Source organism: Ovis aries, chromosome 13, assembly GCF_016772045.2.
Source record: "Ovis aries strain OAR_USU_Benz2616 breed Rambouillet chromosome 13, ARS-UI_Ramb_v3.0, whole genome shotgun sequence".
NCBI lineage: Eukaryota > Metazoa > Chordata > Mammalia > Artiodactyla > Bovidae > Ovis > Ovis aries.
Window position 1 is genome coordinate 48,809,948 of NC_056066.1, and position 24,977 is coordinate 48,834,924.

The window sequence follows — 24,977 nt, forward strand, 5'->3', positions numbered from 1 at the left end:
ATAAATCTACCTAAAGAAACAAAAGACCTATATATAGTAAACTATAAAACACTGATGAAAGAAATCAAAGAAGACACAAATAGATGGAGAAATATATCATGTTCATGGATCAGAAGTATCAATATAGTGAAAATGAGTATACTACCCCAAGACAATCTATAGATTCAATGCAATCCCTATCAAGCTACCAATGGTGTTTTTCAGAGAACTAGAACAAAGAATTTCACAATTTGTATGGAAATACAAAAAGAAAAAAAAGAAGAAGAAGAAGAAGAAGAAGAAGAAGAAGAAATAGCCAAAGCAATCTTGAGAAAGAAGAATGGAGCTGGAGGAATAACCTCCCTGACTTCAGACTATACTACAAAGTTACAGTCATCAAGACAGTATGGAAGAACTGACACAAAGACAGAAATATCGATCAATGGTACAAAATAGAAAGCCCAGAGATAAATCCACGCAGCTATGGACCACCTTATCTTTGACAAAGGAGGCAAGAATATACAATGGAGAAAAGACAATCTCTTTAACAAGTGGTACTGGGAAAACTGGTCAACCACCTGTAAAAAAATGAAACTGAAATACTTTCTAACATCATACACAAAAAATAAACTCAAAGTGGATTAAAGATCTAAATGTAAGACCAGAAACTATAAAACTCCTAGAGGAAAACATAGGCAAAACACTCTCTCATATAAATCACAGCAGGATCCTCTATGACCTACCTCTCAGAATAATGGAAATAAAAGCAAAAATAAACAAATGGGACCTAATTAAACTTAAAAGCTTTTTCACAATGTAGGAAACCATCAGTAAGGTGAAAAGACAGCCTTCAGAATGGGAGGAAATAATAGCAAATGAAGCAACTGACAAAAAATTAATCTCAAAAATATACAAGCAACTCCTGCAGCTCACTTCCAGAAAAATAAATGACCCAATCAAAAAATGGGCCAAAGAACTAAACAGACATTTCTCCAAAGAAGACATACAGATGGCTAACAAACACATGAAAAGATGCTCAACATCACTCATTATCAGAGAAGTGCAAATCAAAACCACAATGAGGTACCATCTCACGCCAGTCAGAATGGCTGCTCTCAAAAAGTCTACAAACAATAAATGCTAGGGAGGGTACAGAGAAAAGGAATCCCTCTTACACTGTTGGTGGGAATGCAAACTAGTACAGCCACTATGGAGACCAGTGTGGAGATTCCTTTAAAAACTGGATATAGAACTACCATATGACCCAGCAATCCCACTGCTGGGCATACACACTGAGGAAACAAGAATTGAAAGAGACACATGTACCCCAGTGCTCATCACAGCACTGTTTATAGGTCATGGAAGCAACCAAGATGCCCATCAGCACATGAATGGATAAGAAAACTGTGGTACATATGCCCAATGGAATATTACTCAGCTATTAAAAATAATGCATTTGAATCATTTCTAATGATGTGGATGAGACTGGAGCCTGTTATACAGAGTGAAGTAGGTCAGAAAGAAAAACATATTAATGCATGTATATAGAATTTAGAAAGATGGTAACGATGACCCTATATGTGAGACAGCAAAAGAGACACAGATGTAAAGAACAGACTTTTGGACTCTCTGGGAGAAGGCGAGGGTCAGATGATTTGAGAGAATAGCATTGAAACATGTATATTACCATATGTGAAATAGATCGCCCTTCGAGATTCGATGCATGAGACAGGGCACTCAGGGCTGGTGCACTGGGACAACTCTGAGGGATGGGATGGGGAGGGAGGTGGGAGGGAGATTCAGAATGGGGGACACATGTACACCCATGTCTGATTCATGTGAATGTATGGCAAAAACTGCTACAATATTGTATAGTAATTAGTCTCCAATTAAAATAAATTAATTAATTACAAAATAAAGTATTGTAATGTCAAAATTATATTATTATTATTAGAGTGAGCTTTACAGGATAATCCTATGATAAAATACATATATCCTAAAAAAAAGTCTGTGAATTGAAGCCAGTTGGAACCAAGATGACATGTATGCAAAGTGTTCACTTTGTGAAAAATTTGTTAATTAATTCATTTGTTTAACTAGTATTTATTTCTCATCCACATTACTTCAGAAACTGTTCCAGTCACTCAGAATACAAAAATGAGTAAAGCAAGAGTTTTTGCCCTCAAAGAACACCTAGTCTACAAGAGAGACAGGACATATAATTATAAAGTATGGGGGAAAAAATAAGTTTGCTATTGCAACCTTAAAGTGTGGGTGGCAACCTGGAAACAAGGCCAATAATTCAGATTGGAGGAGTCATGAAAACCTGGTTGGAGGGAGCACCCAATTTCAGTCTTGTAAGATGAGTAAAAGTTCTCCAGGCTACAAAATAGAGGAAGAATAATCCAGTTAAAAGGACAGCTTCAGTACAAATCCCAAAGCATGAAATAGCACTGTGCATGAGAAGAGTGGAAATCACCAGAATTCCACATACACAGAGGGAATTGTGGGAGATTAGACCAAAATATATATATAAAATAATTGCATATAATCTGTTGCAGGTATGGGGAAAGGAGTTGGGAGAGAGGCAGAGTTTGAAGATGAAGAAACTGGTGGTATTAGCTGCTGGAAGAAATGGAGTGAGGCACAAGTGATCAGTGCTGGGGTGGTTGGGTCTGGCCTTAGGAAGAGAGATCTTTCATCACCTGAAATGCAGAGGAAGAAGGAAATAAAGATGGGTGTGGGTAAAGATAAGCTCATAGGTGGTGGAAGATAGACGGGCTTCACCTAGGAGAGCGTCTCTAATTTTAATATAATAGAAAGAAGGCCATTCATTGAGATTAGAAGTGTGGGCATGAACTGAACTGGAGATTTGAGGAGGGGGTGAAAGTCCAGAAGAGTGGCTCAGAAAACTGAGCAACTGTGAATGAATGTGTTGTCTAGCTGTGCAAGAGCCCAGTTGTAGTGGCAGTAACTGGCACAGTTGGGTGATTTTCTCCAAGCATGTTCAATTTCCCAGGGTTAGGAAAAATAAAGGCAAATGATGGCATTATTCCATGTGAAATAAGAAAAACATAGGAACACAAGGAATTTGAGTGCTTGTGGGAGAAGAGTTGGGATGATCATACAGAAGACCCAGGCTATATACACAAGGACAAGAGGTCAGAGAACACTGGAGATGTCAAGGATGGGGGAATCAAAAGATCCATGATCACTGCTGGGAGAGCAGAGGAATCTGGAAGGACAGGGGTTCAGGGAGTAAGATATCAAGGTTTAAGTTCTCTGATACATCATTCTGAGTAGCAGCTAAGTCTGAGGCATGGCTCTTGGAATGGGTAGCTACAGTAGACTGGAAGTAAGTTCATTTATATTTTATAAAAATAAGTAAGGAACTGGGTGGGCAGGTGGGCTGGCTATATGAACATTGTAGACTGACTGATCCCAGAAGATAGGTTGGAGATCACGGTTACACTTCAAGTGCCAACCTTCACCAAATGGGATGTATCAGATCACAAATGACAAGGGCAGGGAGGTGATGAGGCAGTCATGTGGCTTGAACTTCAAGAAGGGATGAGCAAGGTTGAAAAAGAAGTTTGGAGCCATGAAAGTCTACCCAGCATGATGACATAGAACAGAGGGTTTGAGCCAACGGGGTATAGAATTGTTGAGCCCGGATGGAGAGTGAAGAGAAGAGAATCCTTGGCCAGAGAAGACAGCCTGGATGTAATGGGGAAGGAAATAACTGGAATTGGAGAGTTCTGGAATCAGGCTGCTCTAAGTTGATCTAAGCCTAGCAGCATCAGCATCACCTTGGAACTTGTAGCCAGCACAGGATCTTGGGCCCCAGCTCTGACCTATTGAATCAAAATCAGCATATTAACAAGGTCCTCAAGCAATTTGTATGCCAATTAAAATTCTAGAAGCACTACTCTAAAAATAGGCAAGATGATTACAGATAGGAAAGGAAACTGAAACTGTTAGTTGCTCAGTAGTGTCCAACCATTTGCAACCCCATGAGTTGTAGCCTGCCAGACTCCTCTGTCCATGGGATTGCCCAGACAAGAACAGGGCAGTGGGTTGCCATTCCCTTCTCCAGGGGATATTCCTGACCCAGGAATCGAGCCTAGGTCTCCTGCATTGCAGGAAGATTCTTTACCATTTGAGCCACCAGGAAAACCCTAGGAAATATAAATTGTTTCTGATGATTCTAGCTCAATGACTATGCTCACTTGAGAAATTAAACTTCTCCAAGGAATGATACTTACAACTCAAGATGTCAAAGCACCATAAAAATACCAGTTTTCATTTCTTGCAGCCTTAATGAATTGATCCCTGTTTTACATTTATTTATGCCCATTAAAAGAGTGTCAGTGACCAATAGATTTCCTACTTTGACTTCAGGGAGAGAGAAAGGACAACATAAAGACATTTCCTTAGGGATACATTGCTTTCAGACCTTGAATTGGTGGGGGAGCCAGCAGTCAGGGCCAGGGCTCTGACTCCTTTACCTCTCTGCCTTCTAAGCATTGAACCATGCTTCTTCCATAGCCAGTCAGTCCCTCTTGGGCCAAAGAATTGGGAAGAAACCATGCCAGGGAACCAGTAATTGTATAGCTTTTCCAATGTACTGCTCCAGATTCATGTAATGGACATGTCAAAGCCTACTTTCCCCTCTGAACATTCAGCAGTGACCAAATGGGCCAGAGGAAGTGCGAGAAATACCATGAAAAGTCCTGGGCTGCACCTCAGAGACTAATAAATAATTACTAATGGGAAAGAAAACAGAGGAAAGAGAAAAAGCAATGTAGCAGGCAAGACAGGAAAAATGGATTCTGGCCCACAAGAGAGGAACAAACTGGGGTTTAAGTGCAATTGAAAAAATCTAACTCACCAAAAAGCAGTGACCCAAAGACAGCAAAAAAAAGAGTAAAGCTTGTCGGGGAAACTTTCTGTTCTCAAATTTGATCCCTCTACTCACAGCATTTCAATGACTTATGGAAGCTTTGAATTGGTCTGTTGAATCATTCAACATATGAGAATTGTCCGAAGTTAAATGGATTGCTTCCCCTTGTAGGTTTTTGTTTGCTGGCTTATTTTTAAGGAGAGAATTGGAGGGCCTCTGATAAATTATTGAGGAGAGGGAGACTATAACCCAGGCAGCAGAAATGACCGAATAGAGAAGCATGGGCAGGTGCTATACTGTAATTTGTCCACCTCTTAAATTATGTAGCATATGTATCACAATATATTGAATTTAAAACCTGAAGTATGACATTCAGTAAATAATTCATACTGGTTTTTTCATTAAGTGTGAGCTGAGGCTTAGGATGAGGTATCCAGTTTTAGCTAGTGCCTCATTTAAATACAGATGTAGAGAAGGACATTTCTTTAGCTCTGCTATAGACAAGGCATGAATGCTGTGTAGGAAACTGCACCTGAATATCTCTGTCTCTCTCTCTCTGTCTCTCTCTCTCTTTCTCTCTCTCTCTCTCTCTCTCTCTCTCTCTCTCTCTCACACACACACACACACACACACACACACATACAATTTCCCCAGGAATGACTTGCCTGGGATAAAAATAAATAATGCATTATTTTTAAATGGATTTCATTCACCCTTCTCCTGCCTAACAAGTTCTTTCAAATGTATAACTGATAGACAACTATCTCATTAGGTATACCATTTTTTTCTCACAGAAGGTTCTGATCCCAAGAAATGTGCCTGGTATTTTAGGAGTGTTATTCATAGAGTGAAAATTCGTAAAACACTTCCTTGAAGTTTTCCTTTTCTAGATCCTACCATGAACTCACAGCTCAAAGACAAATCTCTGATTTAGTTCTAGGAGACCAGCTATGCCCATTTGAAATCTGAAATAATCATGCAAAACAAACAAACATGTTTGAAACATTTCAAACAATGTGCATTTTAGCTTCCATTGACTGTGTTACCATGTCATATGATTTTGTAGAAAGGAAGGAACATGTGAGTGATATGGCTGCTGCTGCTACTGCTAAGCCGCTTCAGTCTTGTCTGACTCTGTGCAACCCCAGAGACGGCAGCCCACCAGGCTCCCCGTCCCTGGGATTCTCCAGGCAAGAACATTGGTGTGGGTTGCCATTGCCTTCTCAAATGCATGAAAGTGAAAAGTGAAAGTGAAAAGTGAAAGCGAAGTCATTTAGTCATGTCTGACTCTTAGTGACCCCATGGACTGCAGCCTACCAGGCTGTCCGTGGGATTTGCCAGGCGAGAGTACTGGAGTGGGGTACCATTGCCTTCTCCAGAGTGATATGGCTACAAGCATCCAAACGGAAAAACTTGAGTGGAAGTTAATGTCTTTTCTCATTCCTTCTTACATCTACTATCACATTGCCTTTTCTAACATCTTTTCTTCATTAGCTGAACAACTATCATGTTAACATCTTATTTTTAATTTTGTGAAAGTTTTGGAGAGTATGCTCAAAAGATATTATTCCCTCCACCCACCTTCCCTCTCATGTCATGCTTAAGTCAATAAAGGTATATGTTAGTCTCTCAGTCCAACTCTTTGCAACTCCATGGACTTGTAGCCCAGAGCTTCCCAGGTGGTAGTAGTGGTAAAGAACCCACTTAGCAAAACAGGAGACAAAGAGATGTGGGTTTGACCCCTGGGTTAAGAAGATCCCCTGGAGAAGGTCATGGCAACCCACTCCAGTATTCTTGACTGGACAATCCCATGGACAGAGTTGCTTGGTGGGCTACAGGCCATAGGGTCACAGAGTAAGATACTACTGAAGCAACTTAGCTTGCACACACACACAAATGGTGCAATTAGGGAAGGGTAATGAAGGAAAGGAATCTTGTATAAGTCTTGAAATAAGGCAGGTTTTATTAGTCAGACATTGGGAGAGAGAGATACCATGCACAAAGACACAAAACCATGGAAAGAAAAGGAACATCTGAGAACAAGAAGTTAGAAGATGGGTTTTGTGTGGAGCAATGGAAAGATAAAAACATTACAAATATAGGAGGAGATTGATTTGGGGGGACTTTGAAGCCAGACTGGGAAGATAAAGGCTTTGGGTGAGTAATGAGGAGCCTTGGAAAGGTATGAAGTGGAGAAAGATGTAATCAAAATGCACATTCAGATTGCTCTGATGGAGAGTGCAGACTTTGTTGGAGTAGGGAGGGGCAGTGGCTAAACAAGTTCTTTAGAAGGATGCAGCCATGCATTTCAGGTACAACTACCTGAACTACCATGGTGATAATGGGAGCTTGCCTTCTCTGCATTCTCCACCTTCTCGCTTCTAGGTCAATTCTCAATCTACTGTCATCTAGTTTCCTCTACTCAACAAAGCCCAAATTTGTCTTTCTCATAAGCCTATTCCTCCCCATTTTGTCCACATCTCATGGACACCACTTACAGTGCTGGCACTTAGAAATTTCCAAGTTAAGCTTGACTCCTTCCTCTGCTGAGCCCTCCTTTATCCAATCAACCTCAGGTTCTCTTTATCTATCCACGTAAAAAATTCCTAAATCTAATCCTTATGACAACTCAAGTGTACCTAGAACATCTAACATTTGCAATCACCTTCTCTTTGGTCTCTCCACATCTGCCATAACAAATAGTATAGTGGTTCAACATTCTTAGCTATATGGCCAGTAGCAAGTTTCTTCATTTATTTCTGCCTCTCTTGCTTCATATGTAAAATTGTAAATCATAGTAGCCTATCTACAGAAGCTGTTAGGAAATTAAATGAGCTAATGTTTGTGTTCATCAGGCACTCTATCTATCAGATCTAGTACCTTAAATCTTCTTCTCACTTCCACTGTATAATCATAACGGATTTGATTTAGGTCATACACGAATGGTCTTGTGGTTTTCCCTACTTACTTCAATTTAAGTCTGAATTTGGCAATATGGAGTTCATGATTTGAGCCACAGTCAGCTCCTGACCTTCTTTTTGCTGACTGTATAGAGCTTCTCCATCTCTGGCTGCAAAGAATATAACCAATCTGATTTTGATGTTGACCATCTGGTGATGTCCATGTGTAGAGTCTTCCCTTGTGTTGTTGGAAGAGTGTGTTTGCTATGACCAGTGCGTTCTCTTGGCAAAACTCCATTAGCCATTGCCCTGCTTCATTCTGTATTCCAAGGCCAAATTTGCCTGTTAACCAACGTGTTTTTTGACTTCCTACTTTTGCATTCCAGTTCCCTATAACTAAAAGGACATCTGTTTTTAGGTGTTAGTTCTAAAAGGTCTTGTAGGTCTTCATAGAACCATTCAACTTCAGCTTCTTCAGTTTTATTGGTTGGGGCATAGGCTTGGATTACTGTGATATTGAATGGTTTGCCTTGGAAATGAATAGAGATCATTCTGTCATTTTTGAGATTGCATCCAAGTACTGCATTTCAGACTCTTTTATTGACTATGATGACTACTCCTTTTCTTCTAAGGGATTCCGGTCCACAGTAGTAGATATAATGGTTATCTGAGTTAGACTCACCCATTCCAGTCCATTTTAGTTTGCTGATTCCTAGAATGACGACATTCACTGTTGCCATTTCCTGTTTGACCACTTCCAACTTGCTTTGATTCATGGACCTAACATTCCAGGTTCCTATGCAATATTGCTCTTTATAGCATCGGACTTTGCTTCTATCACCAGTCACATCTACAACTGGGCATTGTTTTTGATTTGGCTCCATCCCTTCTTTCTTTCTGGAGTTATTTCTCCACTGATCTCCAGTAGCATATTGGGCACCTACCAACCCAGGGAATTCCTCTTTCAGTATCCTATCATTTTGCCATTCCATACTGTTCATGGGGTTCTCAAGGCAAGAATACTAAAGTGGTTTGTCATTCCCTTCTCTAGCAAACCACATTCTGTCAGACCTCTCCACCATGACCCGCCTGTCTTGGGTGGCCCCACACGGCATAGCTTCATTTCACTGAGTTAGGCAAGACTGAGGTCTGTGTGATCAGACTGACTAGTTTTCTGTGATTGTGGTTTCAGTGTGTCTGCCCTCTGATGCTGTCTTGCAATACCTACCATCTTACTTGGGTTTCTCTTACCTTGGACGTGGGGTATCTCTTCATGGCTGCTCCAGAGTTCAAACTGATTTTAGAAAAGGCAGAGGAACCAGAGATCAAATTGCCAACATCCGCTGGATCATGGAAAAAGCAAGAGAGTTCCAGAGAAACATCTATTTCTGCTTTACTGACTATGCCAAAGCCTTTGACTGTGTGGATCACAAGAAACTGTGGAAAATTCTTCAAGAGATGGGAATACCAGACCACCTGACCTGCCTTTTGAGAAACCTATATGCAGGTCAGGAAGCAACAGTTAGAACTGGACATGGAACAACAGACTGGTTCCAAATAGGAACAGGAGTACATCAAGGCTATATATTGTCACCCTGCTTATTTAACTTATATGCAGAGTACATCATGAGAAACGCTGGGCTGGAAGAAGCACAAGCTGGAATCAAGATTGCTGGGAGAAATATCAATCACCTCAGATATGCAGATGACACCACCCTTATGGTAGAAGGTGAAGAGGAACTGAAAAGCCTCTTGATGAAAGTGAAAGAGGAGAATGACAAAGTTGTCTTAAAGCTCAACATTCAGAAAACTAAGATCATGGCATCTGGTCCTCACTTCATGGCAAATAGATGGCAAAACAGTGGAAACAGTGTTAGACTTTATTTTGGGGGGCTCCAAAATCACTGCAGATGGTGATTGCAGCCATGAAAGTAAAAGACACTTACTCCTTGGAAGGAAAGTTATGACCAACCTAGATAGCATATTCAAAAGCAGAGACATTACTTTGCCAACAAAGTTTGATCTAGTCAAGGCTATGGTTTTTCCATTGGTCATGTATGGACGTGAGAGTTGGACTGTGAAGAAAGCTGAGAGCCAAAGAATTGATGTTTTTGAACTGTGATGTTGGAGAAGACTCTTGAAAGGCCCTCAGACTTCAGGAAGATCCAACCAGTCCATCCTAAATTAAATCATTCCTTGGTGTTCATTGGAAGGACTGATGCTGAAGCTGAAACTCCGATACTTTACCCACCTCATGCAAAGAGTTGACTCATTAGAAAAGACTCTGATGCTGGGAGGGATTGGGGGCAGGAGGAGAAGGGGACGACAGAGGATGAGATGGTCGGATGGCATCACCGACTCGATGCACATGAGTTTGAGTGAACTCCAGGAGTTGGTGATGGAAAGGGAGGCCTGGTGTGCTGCAATTCATGGGGTTGCAGAGTCGGACATGACTGAGCAAATGAACTGAACTGAACTGAATTGAATATTTCTGTAGCACTTAGAAAGGCATCTGGAATGTAATAGGTGCTATCTGATATTTCATGTTTTAGTTAAAAATCCATCCTCCCTACCAAGAGGCATCTAGTCATACCTCATTCCAAATTCTGAAGGGTAAATAATAAGCTGAATACATCCATGAAGTACAAACTTTACCATTGCCTAGACCTTAATTTTCCCATTTCTTCTCCTACCACTCCTAACTTCACAATTTAAGCCCAGATATGATTGAAACATATGTAGCTATCCAGAGCCACCACACTAAATCCTGTCTGTTCTAAATCCTGTCTGTTAGCTGACCCCATCCCCCTTTCTCTGATCCTGCTTACTCATTCCTGAGATGTCAGCTCGGGCATCATTTCCTTCAGGCAGCCTTCTGAGAATGCCCAGGTTGGGCTGCATACCTCTCCCCTCCACGTACAAGATAATTTTATCACAGCATGAATTGTATAGGGCTAAAGTCATCTTTATGATCCTACTCCCAGCTCAGACTGAAGACTTCTTCAGGGCAGGGGCTGTGGCTTGTCCCAATGTAACTCCTAAAAAAAGAAGATCTTGTTAGATCTATAGCAAGTTTTAAAAAATATTTATTGAAATAAAGGAAAAAATTCAACAGGCTTGGTGGTTAACTAAATGTGGAAGCAGTGAGAAAGAGAGAGGTTGGAAGCTGATTCCAAGGTTTGAAGTCCAAGTTATTATAAGAATCCATGTCATATTTATAGAAATAAGGAAGTCAGAAGGAGGAAATTCTTTGAGAGAAAACAAAAGGAAAGAAAAACACTGATAAGCTAGTTTTTATACAGACTAGTTTTGAAATGCCAACAAAGAAGTGTGAAATATGGGCTATGTGGTACTTGGAAGAAACCACTATAAAATTGTAGATTTTAGAGTAATTGTGTTTGTCATATGTCACGAGATTATGCTGCATAACAAAGATCCCCCAAGTCTCAGTAGCTTGTGGCAACAGAAGCCTCTTGCTGTTCACTTTTCACCTGTAATTCAGCTGCAGGTCTGTGGTTCTGTTGCTCTGTTCCAGGCTATGTGTGAATTTGGTACATACTGTTCTCAAGGTGGAAAGGTCAGAGTAAGAGGGTGAGAGTCAACCACAAAAACACACTTAAAACTTATGCTCAGTTGTGGCATATATATTAATGATATCTACTCACATTCCATTGGCCAAAGCAAGTCAAATGGCCAAGCTTGGAATCAATGTTGTGGGAAGCATGGCAAGGGCATGGCAGGGGATGAGATACTATGAACAAATAATTCTCTATAGCACAGCGGGGTTAGCTGGAGTTGTGTAGGTAGGTCAGATCATACACTCAACTTCTAATTGGAGGAGAAAGAAAAACCAATGAAGGAAGAAAGGAAGTAACTTAAAGGCAGTCCAAGAGATAAACAGAAGAACCAGAATAATCAATTATAATGCAAGGCAAAGGAGAAAGCAGTTCAAGAAGAGGTGGCTGCTGCTGCTGCTACTGCTAAGTCGCTTTAGTCGTGTCCAACTCTATGCCACCCCATAGATGGCAGCCCACTAGGCTCCTCTGTCCCTGGGATTCTCCAGCAAGAACACTGAAGTGGGTTACCATTTCCTTCTCCAAAGCATGAAAGTGAAGAGTGAAAGTGAAGTTACTCAGTTGTGTCCGACTCTTAGCGACTCCATGGACTGCAGCCTACCAGGCTCCTCTGTCCATGGGATTTTCCAGGCAAGAGTACTGGAGCGGGGTGCCATTGCCTTCTCCAGAAGAGGTGGCTACATAGTCCAGTGCTGCAGATGACAATGAAAATGAGGATGCCATATGATTGTGAGGAGGAAAGTAGGGTGTTAGCGAGAAGGGGTTCATTTCCGATGCTGAACCCATTTCTTTATGTACTTCTGAACAAGTTGGCTAATCTATGTTTAGGGTGATACTCACAGGAGACCTAGAATGATTCTGGACACTAAGTTCCACAGTAGCTGAGTTGTGTGGACTGAAGATAAGAAACTAACACCATATAATATAGCACTCCTAATTTTCATCAAATATTATTAGGAAGAATGTCACAAGGAGGTGGAGTGACACCTCCAGGCCCTGTCTGGGTCAGTCTAGATAGCAAGATTCCTGACAGTGGCTGGAAAACCTAGAGGCAGATTTTTGCTCAGTTAAGAAAACATATGTAAAATAGCCAGTGGGAATTTGCTATATGACATAGGGAACTCAAATCTGGTGCTCTGTGACTACCTAGTGTGATGGACAGAGTGGGAAGGGGGAGAAAGGCTCAAGAGGGAGGAGACACATTTATGCCTATGGCTGAATAACATTGATGTATGGCAGAAACCAACACAACATTATAAAACAAGTATCCTCCAATTAAAAATATGTAAATACAATTTTAAAAATAAAACATCATTCTCAAAAAAAAAAAAAAAAAAAAGGAAAACAATCTTCTCAACCTGAAAAGTCCAACAGTGGTATTGTAAGATTCATGAAATGACCTCTTCTTAACAACCCATCCACACTAGAATTTTCAAGCCTTATTTAAATGATCATAGAAGTATGCTCTGGAAAAGTACATGATGCACTGGATAAAAGTTAGGCCAATAGTCTAACTTTATGGCACCCCACTCTTGCCTGGAAAAGCCCATGGATGGAGGAGCCTGGTAGGCTGCAGTCCATGGGGTCGCTAAGAGTCAGACTCGACTGAGAAACTTCACTTTCACTTTTCACTTTCATGCATTGGAGAAGGAAATGGCAACCTACTCCAGTGTTCTGCCTGGAGAATCCCAGGGACGGGGGAGTCTGGTGGGCTGCCATCTCTGGGATCACACAGAGTAGGACACGACTGAAGTGACTTAGCAGTAGCAGCAAAGTCACTTTAAAGTATCAATATAAACTTTATGATTTATGATCCTCATATGAAATATGTTGGTTGCCTATACCCACTATCTCTAATTCCTTCAGTTCAGTTCAGTCACTCAGTTGTGTCTGGCTCTTTGTGACCCCATGAACTGCAGCACCCCAGGCCTCCCTATCCATCATCAACTGCCGGAGTTGACGCAAACCTATGTCCATTGAGTCAGTGATCCCATCCAACCATCTCATCCTCTGTCGTACCCTTCGCCTCCTGCCCTCAGTCTTCCTCAGCATTAGGGTCTTTTCCAATGAGTCAGCTCTCCACATCAGATGGCCAAAGTATTGGAGTTTCAGCTTCAACACCAGTTCTTCCAATGAACACCCAGGACTGATCTTCAGAATGGACTGGGTGGATCTCCTTGCAGTCCAAGGGACTCTCAAGAGTCTTCTCCAAGACCACAGTTCAAAAGTATCAATTCTTTGGCACTCAGCCTTCTTCATAGTCCAACTCACACATCCATACAGGACCACTGGAAAAATCATAGCCTTGACTAGATGGACCTTTGTTGACAAAGTTATGTCTCAGCTTTTTAATATGCTGTCTAGGTTGTCATAATTTTCATTCCAAGGAGTAAGCGTCTTTTAATTTCATGGCTGCAATCACCATCTGCAGTGATTTTGGAGCCCAAAAAATTAAAGTCAGCCACTGTTTTCCCATCTATTTGCCATGAAGTGATGAGACCAGATATCATGAGCTTAGTTTTCTGAATGTTGAGCTTTAAGCCAACTTTGTCATTCTCCTCTTCCACTTTCATCAAGAGGCTCTAGTTCTTCTTCCCTTTCTGCCGTAAGGGTGGTGTCATCTGTATATCTGAGGTTATTGATATTTCTCCCAACAATCTTGATTAAAGCTTGTGCTTCCTCCAGCCCAGTGTTTCTCATGATGTACTCTGCATATAAGTTAAATCAGCAGGGTAGCAACATAACAGCCTTGACACACTGCTTTTCCTATTTGGATCCAGTCTGTTGTTCCATGTCAAGTTCTAAATGTTGCTTCCTGACCTGCATACAGGTTTCTCAAGAGGCAGGTCAGGTGGGCTGGCATTCTCATCTCCTTTAAAATTTTTCACAGTTTATGGTGATCCACAAGTCAAAGGCTTTGGTATAGTCAATAAAGCAGAAATAGATGTTTTTCTGAAACTCTCTTGCTTTTTTGATGTTCCAGAGGATGTGGGCAATTTGATCTCTGGTTCCTCTGCCTTTTCTAAAACCAGCTTGAACACCTAGTTCATGGTTCACATATTGCTGAAGCCTGGCTTGGAGAATTTTGAGTATTACTTTACTAGCGTGTGAGATAAGTGCAATTGTGCGGTGGTTTGTGCATTCTTTGGCATTGTCTTTCTTTGGGATTGGAACTCTTCTAACTCCTTGCAAACACCTATTAAGTAGGTTTTCTGGTATCTTAATGTGCCTGAAAAGGTTATGTTGAAATCCTAATTCCTCGTACCTCAAAATGTGACTTATTTGGGAATAGTATCTTTGCAGAATAGTATCTCACAATAAACCGTGGAAAATTCTGAAAGAGATGGGAATACCAGACCACCTAAACTGCCTCTTGAGAAATCTGTATACAGGTCAGGAAGCAACAGGTAGAACTGGACATGGAACAACAGACTGGTTCCAAATAGGAACAGGAGTACGTCAAGGCTGTATATTGTCACCCTGCTTATTTAACTTCCATGCAGAGTATATCATGAGAAACGCTGGACTGGAAGAAACACAAGCTGGAATCAAGATTGCCGGGAGAAATGTCAATCACCTCAGATATGCAGATGACACCACTCTTATGGCAGAAAGTGAAGAGGAGCTAAAAAGCCTCTTGATGAAAGTGAAAGAGGAGAGCGAAAAAGTTGGCTTGAAGCTCAACATTCAGAAAACGAAGATCATGGCATCCGGTCCCATCACTTCATGGGAAATAGATGGGAAACAGTGGAAACAGTGTCAGACTTTATTTTGGGGGCCTCCAAAATCACTGCAGATGGTGACTGCGGCCATGAAATTAAAAGACGCTTGCTCCTTGGAAGAAAAGTGATGACCAACCTAGATAGTATATTCAAAAGCAAAGACATTACTTTGCCAACTAAGGTCCATCTAGTCAAGGCTATGGTTTTTCCTGTGGTCATGTATGGATGTGAGAGTTGGACTGTGAAGAAGGCTGAGCACCGAAGAATTGATGCTTTTGAACTGTGGTGTTGGAGAAGACTCTTGAGAGTCCCTTGGACTGCCAGGAGATCCAACCGGTCCATTCTGAAGGAGATCAGCTCTGGGATCTCTTTGGAAGAAATGATGTTAAAGCTGAAACTCCAGTACTTTGGCCACCTCATGGAAAGAGTTGACTCATTGGAAAAGACTCTGATGCTGGGAGGGATTGGGGGCAGGAGGAGAAGGGGACGACCGAGGATGAGATGGCTGGATGGCATCATGGACTCGATGGATGTGAGTCTGAGTGAACTCCGGGAGATGGTGATGGACCGGGAGGCCTGGTGTGCTGCGATTCATGGGGTAGCAAAGAGTCAGACACGACTGAGCAACTGAACTGAACTGAACAGATCTTTGCAGATGTAGTTAAGAAGAGGTCAGACTGGAGTAACATTGACCCTTAATCTAATATAGCTTGTGTCCTTGAAAGAGAAGAGACACACAAAGGGAGAAGGCCATGTGATGAGAGAGACGAGATTAATGCTGTAAGTGAAGGAACACCAAGGATTGCTGGAAACTATTAGAAACTGTGAAGAAACAAAGGATTCTCGCCTATGGATTTCAGGGGGATCATGGCCCTGCTGACATCTTGATTTTGAACTCCTAGGGCCAGAACTACAAGAGAATAAATTTCTATTGTTTTAAGCCACTCAATTTGTGGTACCCTGCTAACAGCCCTAGGAAATGAATACATTGAAACAGATTTTAAAAGGCAGTGAAATATCATTTGAAATGTCTGCTGATGACTTTGTTGTAATTCATTTTAATTAAAGTAGGATTCTTTATTTGCAGCTGCAAACCTCCATCAGTAGGAAAGATGGACAAAATTCTACCACCTAAGAAGATGCAGGAAAAGGGTCAGTATAATAACATTTGCCTTCCTGTGAGTTGTCATGAATGAATTAACATTCCTCTAAGAATTCTCTTTGTGAAACTTGCTTTTAATCTTGTAAGTTTTAAAGATTTGAACTCTAGTTTGAGGTGAAAACTCCCTTGAGATACTTAGTAGTTGTAATTGCTTTAAGGAGAGAGGAAAAATGCAGATTTTCACTTGACTAAATAAAATACTTTCGCTCATTGTGTTAAATGGAGCTGTAGTGGAAACTTTATATTCTATTATTTGCATTTTTCTGGGGAGTGCTTGGCTTCTGGAGGTACAAAATGAAGTACATTAGGCTTTCAAGCTAATTGAAACAGTGTGTCTTTGAGACAGATAATTGGTATTTCAGAATGTGGACTTGGCAGTGGTGGTAGAATGCTCATACAAGTACATATATAGGCGCAGACATGCAGATCAAGATACACAGATGTCTGGAAGAAGAGCAACCCTCAGCCACTAATGCTCACTGCCTTTAGCTTATAGGGAAAACCTCAAGGTGTGCTCAAGAGCAATCACTCCGAGCATGGACTAGTCTAAATTCTACTGAGCTCATCAATGCTTTGTAAGTACCTATTGTGTGCTTCTGTTGGCCGCAGTCAACTGAAGATTAGACATGACATATCTATAGCATTTAAGAACCTAGGAATTGTTCTCACCAATTTCTAGATGAGACAAGTAAGTCAAGACAGGTATTGTTGCCTTTCTAGTGTCATATTACAAGTAAATGGCAGAAAAGGATCTGGGACTCAAGTCTCCTCTTTCTTTATGACTTGCACTTACTCCACAGAAATATGAACACCGTGATTCATTTTCATATACATTTATGTGAAAGATATATGACTTTGCACAAGCCTCAACCCAGACTCCAGTCCTATTGAAGATGTTTTCCTAACAGTTTTGCTTTATTTTAAACCAGGATTTCTCTTCTACTTTGAAATGGCACTAAAAAGTATATATATGACTCAAAAGAAAATTCATCCCAGTCCAACTGTTGTCATAAAACCTTAATCATTCAGCAAGTAGCCATTTTCAAACTGCCTATATTTTGTGTTAATACTTCCTTTTTAGAAACATACCAAGACCTGTGTATCAATAGAGAGAACAGAAGTTTGCATACATTCTGAGTTTGGACACAATCATTGCTGAATCATAAGAAAGTTTCCTTCTTGCTCTGATGCCATAGGGTCTGCCATTTGAAAACAACAACAACAACAACAATTCATTGTTGTTCTATTCTGGCACCATGGAAATCCATAGATTTCCCTTGAGTCTTTCAGTTCTTCTCAGGAATCCAGTTCAAGAGCTGAGAACCCATGTAAAGGGAGGGTTTTGCCTGGAAAGAGGCCAAGATAGATGGCAAAAGCCATGATAATACTGTAATTATTCTCCAATTAAAATAAATTAATTAAAAAAGAATTAACTAGTTAAAGATGTTATTGACAATAAAAAAAAAGGTTACTGGTCCAGGTCCTCTATTATAAGCCAAGGACAGTCTATACATTATTGCTACCATATCTTACCCACTAGGGATATTTTGCAACATTTTCCAGGAACTGATGTTCTGAGTTTCACGACTTACTCAAAGTCACACAGCTAGTGAGTGGCATAGCTGAAAATGGGAGACAGAACTATTCAGATCTAAAATTCTATGTTTTTCTTTTTCATACTATAAAACCCAGCTTTCACATATTGGATATTAACAGAATAGGAAATGCTCAGCACTATCCTTACAGCACTGTGCTCATAGCCTTCTATTCATGGGCAAACATCACCATTTTATAAATGCAGATAAAGCTGGAGAGATCCCTTTCATGGTAGTTAGTGAGGATGCTAGCAGGCAGGGCCAAGACTCCAGACTACAAACTCTGGCCTCCTTCCTGTTCAGCCAGGCTCTCTCTCAATGGAAAATGAAAGAGAAGCTCCATATACTAAGGATTGAAATTTCAGTTGCTAGAAAGACAAAGGGAGACTGAAGAACTGTCACAGATATGGGGAATGGAGGGGATATAACAACTGGATGCAGTGTGAGATCTGAGATTAGATCCTGAAACATAGAGGAGACATTACTGGAAAAATGAGTTGAAATCCAAAAACATCTGTAGTTGTTCCCCTACAACTCCCCTGTTTTGATCATTGTATGATGAAAAAGATTTTTTTATGTTTTACTTGGTAAGTACAGAGAGGACTCAATATCAGGTGGATGAGTTGAAACCAGGCTGCTTGCATGGGAATCACAGATCCACCACTTCCAAACTGTGTGGCCTCAGACAAGTTCCTCAAACTTCTCCTAGCCTGGGATTCTCAACCATCAAATGGGAATAATAATAACTACCTCATAGGTTCTGTTACAAGCACAGATTAAAGTGACACATGTAAAATGTACCACAGAGCTTGGTACATGGTAAGTACTACTGCCTGGAAGCTATTGTCATTACTTTTAACCAGTGTATTCTTTCTCCTTTTAACTGGCTGCCTAATGAATACATTCTCAAAAGGATATTAAAGATTGATAATAGTTGATCATTTTACCTTCCCAGGAATATTTGTATTTTAATGAAATTATATTAAATGTGCTCGGAGAGAATTCAGTGGCATCTATTTTATAGAGAATAGTGGTATCTATTTTCTAAAGATAAAACTGATAATATCTCTCATCCCAAAGGCATTTCTAAGACCCTGCCACTTTCCATCAAGAGGTAGAGTACATGTTCACTCCCTTCGTGTCTGGGCAGCTTTTGTAAGTGAATTAACCAATAGAATATGATGAAAGTGATGTTACATGATTTCCAAAGGCAGGTCTGAAATGTCATGTACTGAAAAATATCTGTTTTCTTAAAATGCTCACTCTTGAAATCTAGCCACCATGCTGTGATAAAATTGAAACAGTTCAAGAAAAGGCTCATATGGAGAGAAACAAAATGTGGCCCACATCTCCAGCCTGAGCTTCCAGCCAAAAGCCAGAACCAACTTGCCAACCATGTGAAATAATTTTCCTGCCAATAGATCTTCCAGCCCTCATCAAGCCACTCACCTGAAGCCACATGGCTTCCCTCCATCATGCCCTGTCCAAAGTATAATTTTGTAAGTTAAAAAAAAAAAAAAACTACTGTTGTTTTAAGCCATTAAGGTTTGTGATCATTTGTTATACATCTATAGGGAACATTTTTTGATGGCAGAAACTTTTATAAGAGTAGGGACTAGGAACAGAAATGATAAATTTTTAAATGTAGGCAGAGTTGAGAACTAGAACTATAAAGGGGCTTCAGTAGCCTTGAAGAATATTTTGTGGACTTGTGTTTTCATCTTTCCCAGACTGAAAGACATCTAAAAAAAAAAAAATCTTTGTTTTTTTTTTTTGTTTGTTTTGTTTTTTTGTCCAGCAGACTAGAAAATGGAACAAAGTGAGAACACCTAAGATTGGACTGAGTTCTACATAGGTTCTTGGGGAAGGTAGTGCCCCCCATCAGAGCCAATGTCAAAGTTAATACCTACCTGGTCTACAGTAGGAGATAAAGTCCGAGGTATGAGGAGCTGAAATAGGTAGGAGGGGTGAAATTGTATTTAGAATCAAACCCATACCCACCAGAGACACTCAGAGGGCTCAAATATGCCTTGTGTACTTCAGGACCCAGAGACCCCAACAGAGACTGAGACAGAACGATGCTTAAGTGTCCCCTGAGGAGTTATAGGTCTGCAGAGGACTGCTTCAGGGACAGGGGCTCTGGGTGCAGTAGATCTGGGTATGGTATAAGCCCTCTTGGAGGAGGTCGCCATTAACCCCACCATAGAGCCCCCAGAACTTACACAGGATTGGGTAAACAGACTCTTGGAGAGTACAAACAGAACCTTGTGTGCACCAGAACCCAGGAGAAAGGAGCAGTGACCCCACAAGAGACTGATCCAGACTTGCCCGTGAGTGTCCAGGAGTCTCTGGCAGAGGTGTGGGTCAGCGGTGGCCTGCTGCAGGGTTGGGGGCACTGCATGGGAACTTTTGAAGGAGGTCTCCATTATCTTCATTACCTCCACCATAGTTTGGCCTCAGATCAAATAACAAGGAGGGAACACAGCTCTGCCCTTCAAACAGAAAACTGGATTAAAGATTTACTGAGCATGACCCCATGCATTAGAACAAGACCCAGTTCCCCCCCACCCCCCAGTCAGTCTCTTGCATCAGGAAGCTTCCATAAGCCTCTTATCCTTCTCCATCAGAGGGCAGGCAGACTGAAAGCCACAATTACAGAAAACTAACCAATGTGATCACATGGACCACAGCCTTGTCTAACTCAATGAAAATTTGAGCCAGGCCTTGTAGGGCAGCCAAGACAGACAGATCATGATGGATAGTTCTGACAAAACATGGTCCACTGGAGAAGGGAATGGCAAACCACTTCAGTATTCTTGACTTGAGAACACCATGAACAGTATGAAAAGGTAAAAAGAGAACACTGAAAGATGAACTCCCCAGGTCAGTAAGTGCCCAATATGCTACTGGAGACCAGTGAAGAAATAACTCCAGAAAGAATGAAGAGAAGGAGACAAAGCAAAAACAACACCCAGTAGTGGATGTGACTGGTGATGGAAGCAAGGTCCAATGCTGTAAAGACCAATATTGCATAGAAACTTGGAATGTTAGGTCCATGAATCAAGGCAAATTGGAAGTGGTCAAACAGAAGATGGCAAGAGTGAATGTCAAAATTTTAGGAATCAGCGAACTAAAATGGACTGGAATGGTGAATTTAACTCAGATGACCATTATATCTATTACTGTGGGCAAGAATCCCTTAGAAGAAATGGAGTAGCCATCGTAGTCAACAAGAGTACGAAATGCAGTACTTGGATGCAATCTCAAAAAAGACAGAATGATCTCTGCTTGTTTCCAAGGCAAACCATTCAATATCACAGTAATCCCAACCAGTATGTCCCAACCAGTAATGCTGAAGAAGCTTACATTGAATGGTTCTATGAAGACCTACAAGACCTTCTAGAACTAACACCCCCAAAAGATGTCCTTTTAATTATAGAGGACTGGAATGCAAAAGTAGGATGTCAAGAAATACCTGGAGTAATAGGCAAATTTGGTCTTGGAGTACAGAATGAAGCAGGGCAAAGGTTAATGGAGTTTTGCAACAGAATGCACTGGTCATGGCAAACAGCCTCTTCCAACAGTACAAGAGAAGATTCTACACATGGAGATTACCAGACGGTCAATAACCAAATCAGATTGATTATATTCTTTGCAGCCAAAGATGGAGAGGCTCTATACAGTTAGCAAAAACAAGACTGGGAGATGACTGTGGCTCAGATCATGAACTCCTTATTGCCAAATTCAGACTTAAATTGAAGAAGTAGGGAAAACCAATAAACCATTCAGGTATGACCTAAATCTTATTCCTTATGATTAAACAGTGGCAGTGACAAATAGATTCAAGGAGTTAGACCTGATAGACAGACTGCCTGAGGAGCTACGGACAGAGGTTCATGACATTGTAGAGGAGGCAGTGATCAAGACCATCCCCAAGAAAAAGAAACACAAAAAGGCAAAATGGTGTCGAGGAGGCCTTACAAATAGCTATGAAAAGAAGAGAAGCAAAAGACAAAGGAGGAAATGAACAATATACCCACTTGAATGCAGAGTTCCAAAGAATAGCAAGCAGAGATAAGAAAGCCTTCCTCAGTAATCAGTGCATAGACATAGAGGAAAATAATAGACCGGAAAAGCCTAGAGATCTCTTAAAGAAAATTAAAGATACCAGGGGAACTTTTCAAGTGAAGATGAGCATAATAAAGGACAAAAATCATATGGACCTAACAGAAGCAGAAGATATTAAGAAGTGGCAAGAATGCACAGAAAAACTATAGAAAAAATCTTCTTCATGACTGAGATAATCATGATGGTGTGATCACTCACCTAGAGCCAGAAACATCATGGAATGTGAAGTCAAGTAGGCCTTAGGAAGCATCACTACAAACAAAGCTAGTGGAGGTGACGGAATTCCAGTTGAGGTAGTTCAAATCCTAAAAGATGATGCTGTGAAAGTGCTGCACTCAATATGCCAGCAAATTTGGAAAACTCAACAGTGGCTACAGGACTAGAAAAGGTCAGTTTTCATCCCAATCCTATAGAAAGGCAATGCCAAAGAATGCTCAAACTACTACACAATTGCACTTATCTCACACACTAGAAAAGTAATGCTCCAAATTCTCCAAGCCAGGCTTCAACCATACGTGAACCATGAACTTCCAAATGTTCAAACTGGATTTAGAAAAGGCAGAGGAACCAGATGATACCACCCTTATGACAGAAAATGAAGAACTAAAGAGCCTCTTGTGAAAGTGAAAGAGGAAAGTGAAAAAGTTGGCTTAAAGCTCAACATTCAGAAAACTAAGATCATGTCATCCAGTCCCATCACTTCATGGCAAATAGATGGGGAAACAATGGGAACAGTGACAGACTTTATATTTTTGGGCTCCAAAATCACTGCTTATAGTGACTGCAGCCATGAAATTAAAAGACTCTTGCTCCTTGGAAGAAAATTTATGACCAACCTAGACAGTATATTAAAAAGCAGAGACATTACTTTGCCAACTAAAGTCTGTCTAGTCAAAGCTATGGCTTTTCCAGTAGTCATGTATGGATGTGAGAGCTGGACTGCAAAGAAAGCTGAGCACTGAAGAATTGATGCTTTTGAACTGTGGTGTTGGAGAAGACTCTTAAGAGTCCCTTGAACTCTTGGACTCTTAAGGATCCCTTGGAGCAAGAAGATCCAATCAGTCAATCCTAAAGGAAATCAGTCCTGAATATTCATTGGAAGGACTGATGCTGAAGCTAAAGCTCCAATACTTTGGCCACTTGTGGCTAAGAACTGACTCATTGGGAAAGACCATGATGCTGGGAAAGATTGAAGGCAGGAGGAGAAGGGGATGACAGAGGATGAGATGGTTAGATGGCATCACTAACTCAATGGACATGAGTTTGAGTAAACTCCTGTAGTTGGTGATGGACAGGGAAGCCTGGCATGCTGCAATCCACGGGGTCTCTAAGAGTTGGAAACGACTGAGTGACTGAACTGAACTGATGAGTTACTGATTCGTCATTTTTCCTCCCATGGTTTAAATTAGTGGAGAACAAAAACACATGACGAGATAAGAATTCAATCTGGTATCACATTTTTAATGTCCAAATGGAGGATTCCTGGTATTCTGTGTCTGAGAAAGATGTGGCTTGGGCTTGAAGGCCAAGGGGAGCTGTACACTTACACCTTCATGCCCTAGAATTGATGCTTTCTAGACTGTGAAGAAAGCTGAGCGCCGAAGAATTGATGTACACCCATGGTGGATTCATGTTGATGTATGGCAAAACCAATACAGTATTGTAAAGTAAAATAAAGTAAAATAATAATAATAATGAAATAAAAATCAGAGATGAGTATTTTATATACTTATCATTAACTTTTTTGGTAATTTCTCTAACCAATTTGATGGTTCTTTTTGAAAATTTCAAAAGGTCTCACATATTTTGAGAAAAAGAAGACAGGGAAATTTTATGTGTTTGCCTTATCTCTACCTAGACCAGCAGAAATAAAAGAGTTGAATGCCTATAGAAACAGCCATGGTTGCTGTAACAACCACTATCTTGCCTGGAGACTAGGTAAAATTTGGCACCTTTGAAATAAGGAATGGGAGTGTTGACTAGTTATGACTGGTAATTCTTTTAAGAAATGAGCCCTTAAAAAAAAAAAAAGATGAAAAGCCTTAACCAAAATTAATTAATCTATAATAGAGCTATTCCAGACAATATTGGGGGAGACATTTTAAAGAATAAAGTCTGTCTGTCACCTTTCATATCGCTCCATTTGGATTGCAACCAGAACAATAAACTCTCCATTAGTTCTGACCTCCTCTTAATTAACTTTTTGAAAAACCAGGGCCCCAAACCAACTGGTATGAGGGATCAATGGAGATCATACACTGACAAGTTGAGTTTTCCATGTTTCCTTTCTCATGCTGTTTTCTCATGAGGACAAGAACCGTCCAGGGCATTTCATTTCCTGAGATTTATAGCAGTTTTTATGATACATGATTATTTAGTTATCACAGGCACCTCCACTTACAAGTAGGTCCTGATGAGATGTCTAGTACACCTCAGTCTAGTGTCACCATTACTATGGCCTTCTTGACAATGACTTGGACTGCTAGGCATCTGTTCCTGCCCCATAACCCCATTTTATGAACCACAGTTGACAGCATGCCTGACCAACAAGTTTTCAGTTCCTGTGATGTGTACATACCTGTGTGAGTATGTGTGTGTGTGTGTAAATCAAGGTGATGATTGAAAATATAAAAGCTTTCTTAGTTTTTAATATTTTTTTTGAATGATAACATACAGAAAAAGGATACAAATGATCAAGTGCAGACACTGGATAATCAGTTCAATAAATAGTATATTACCAGTCCCATGGAAGCTCCTCTCATTACCTCCACCAAGGCACCCACTATTCTAACTTCTAACACTATAGATGAGTTTTAGAAATAAATAAAAATGTATCCTATGTTTTGTATTCTTTTGTACCTGGCATCTTTGGTTCAAATATACAGATGTTTATGAAATATACATATTTTTATGTGCTGTACATGCTTATATTTGTGTGTGTATATATATATACTTTATATATATATATATATCTGCTCTCATTTATTTATCCATTCTACTGTTGATGGATACT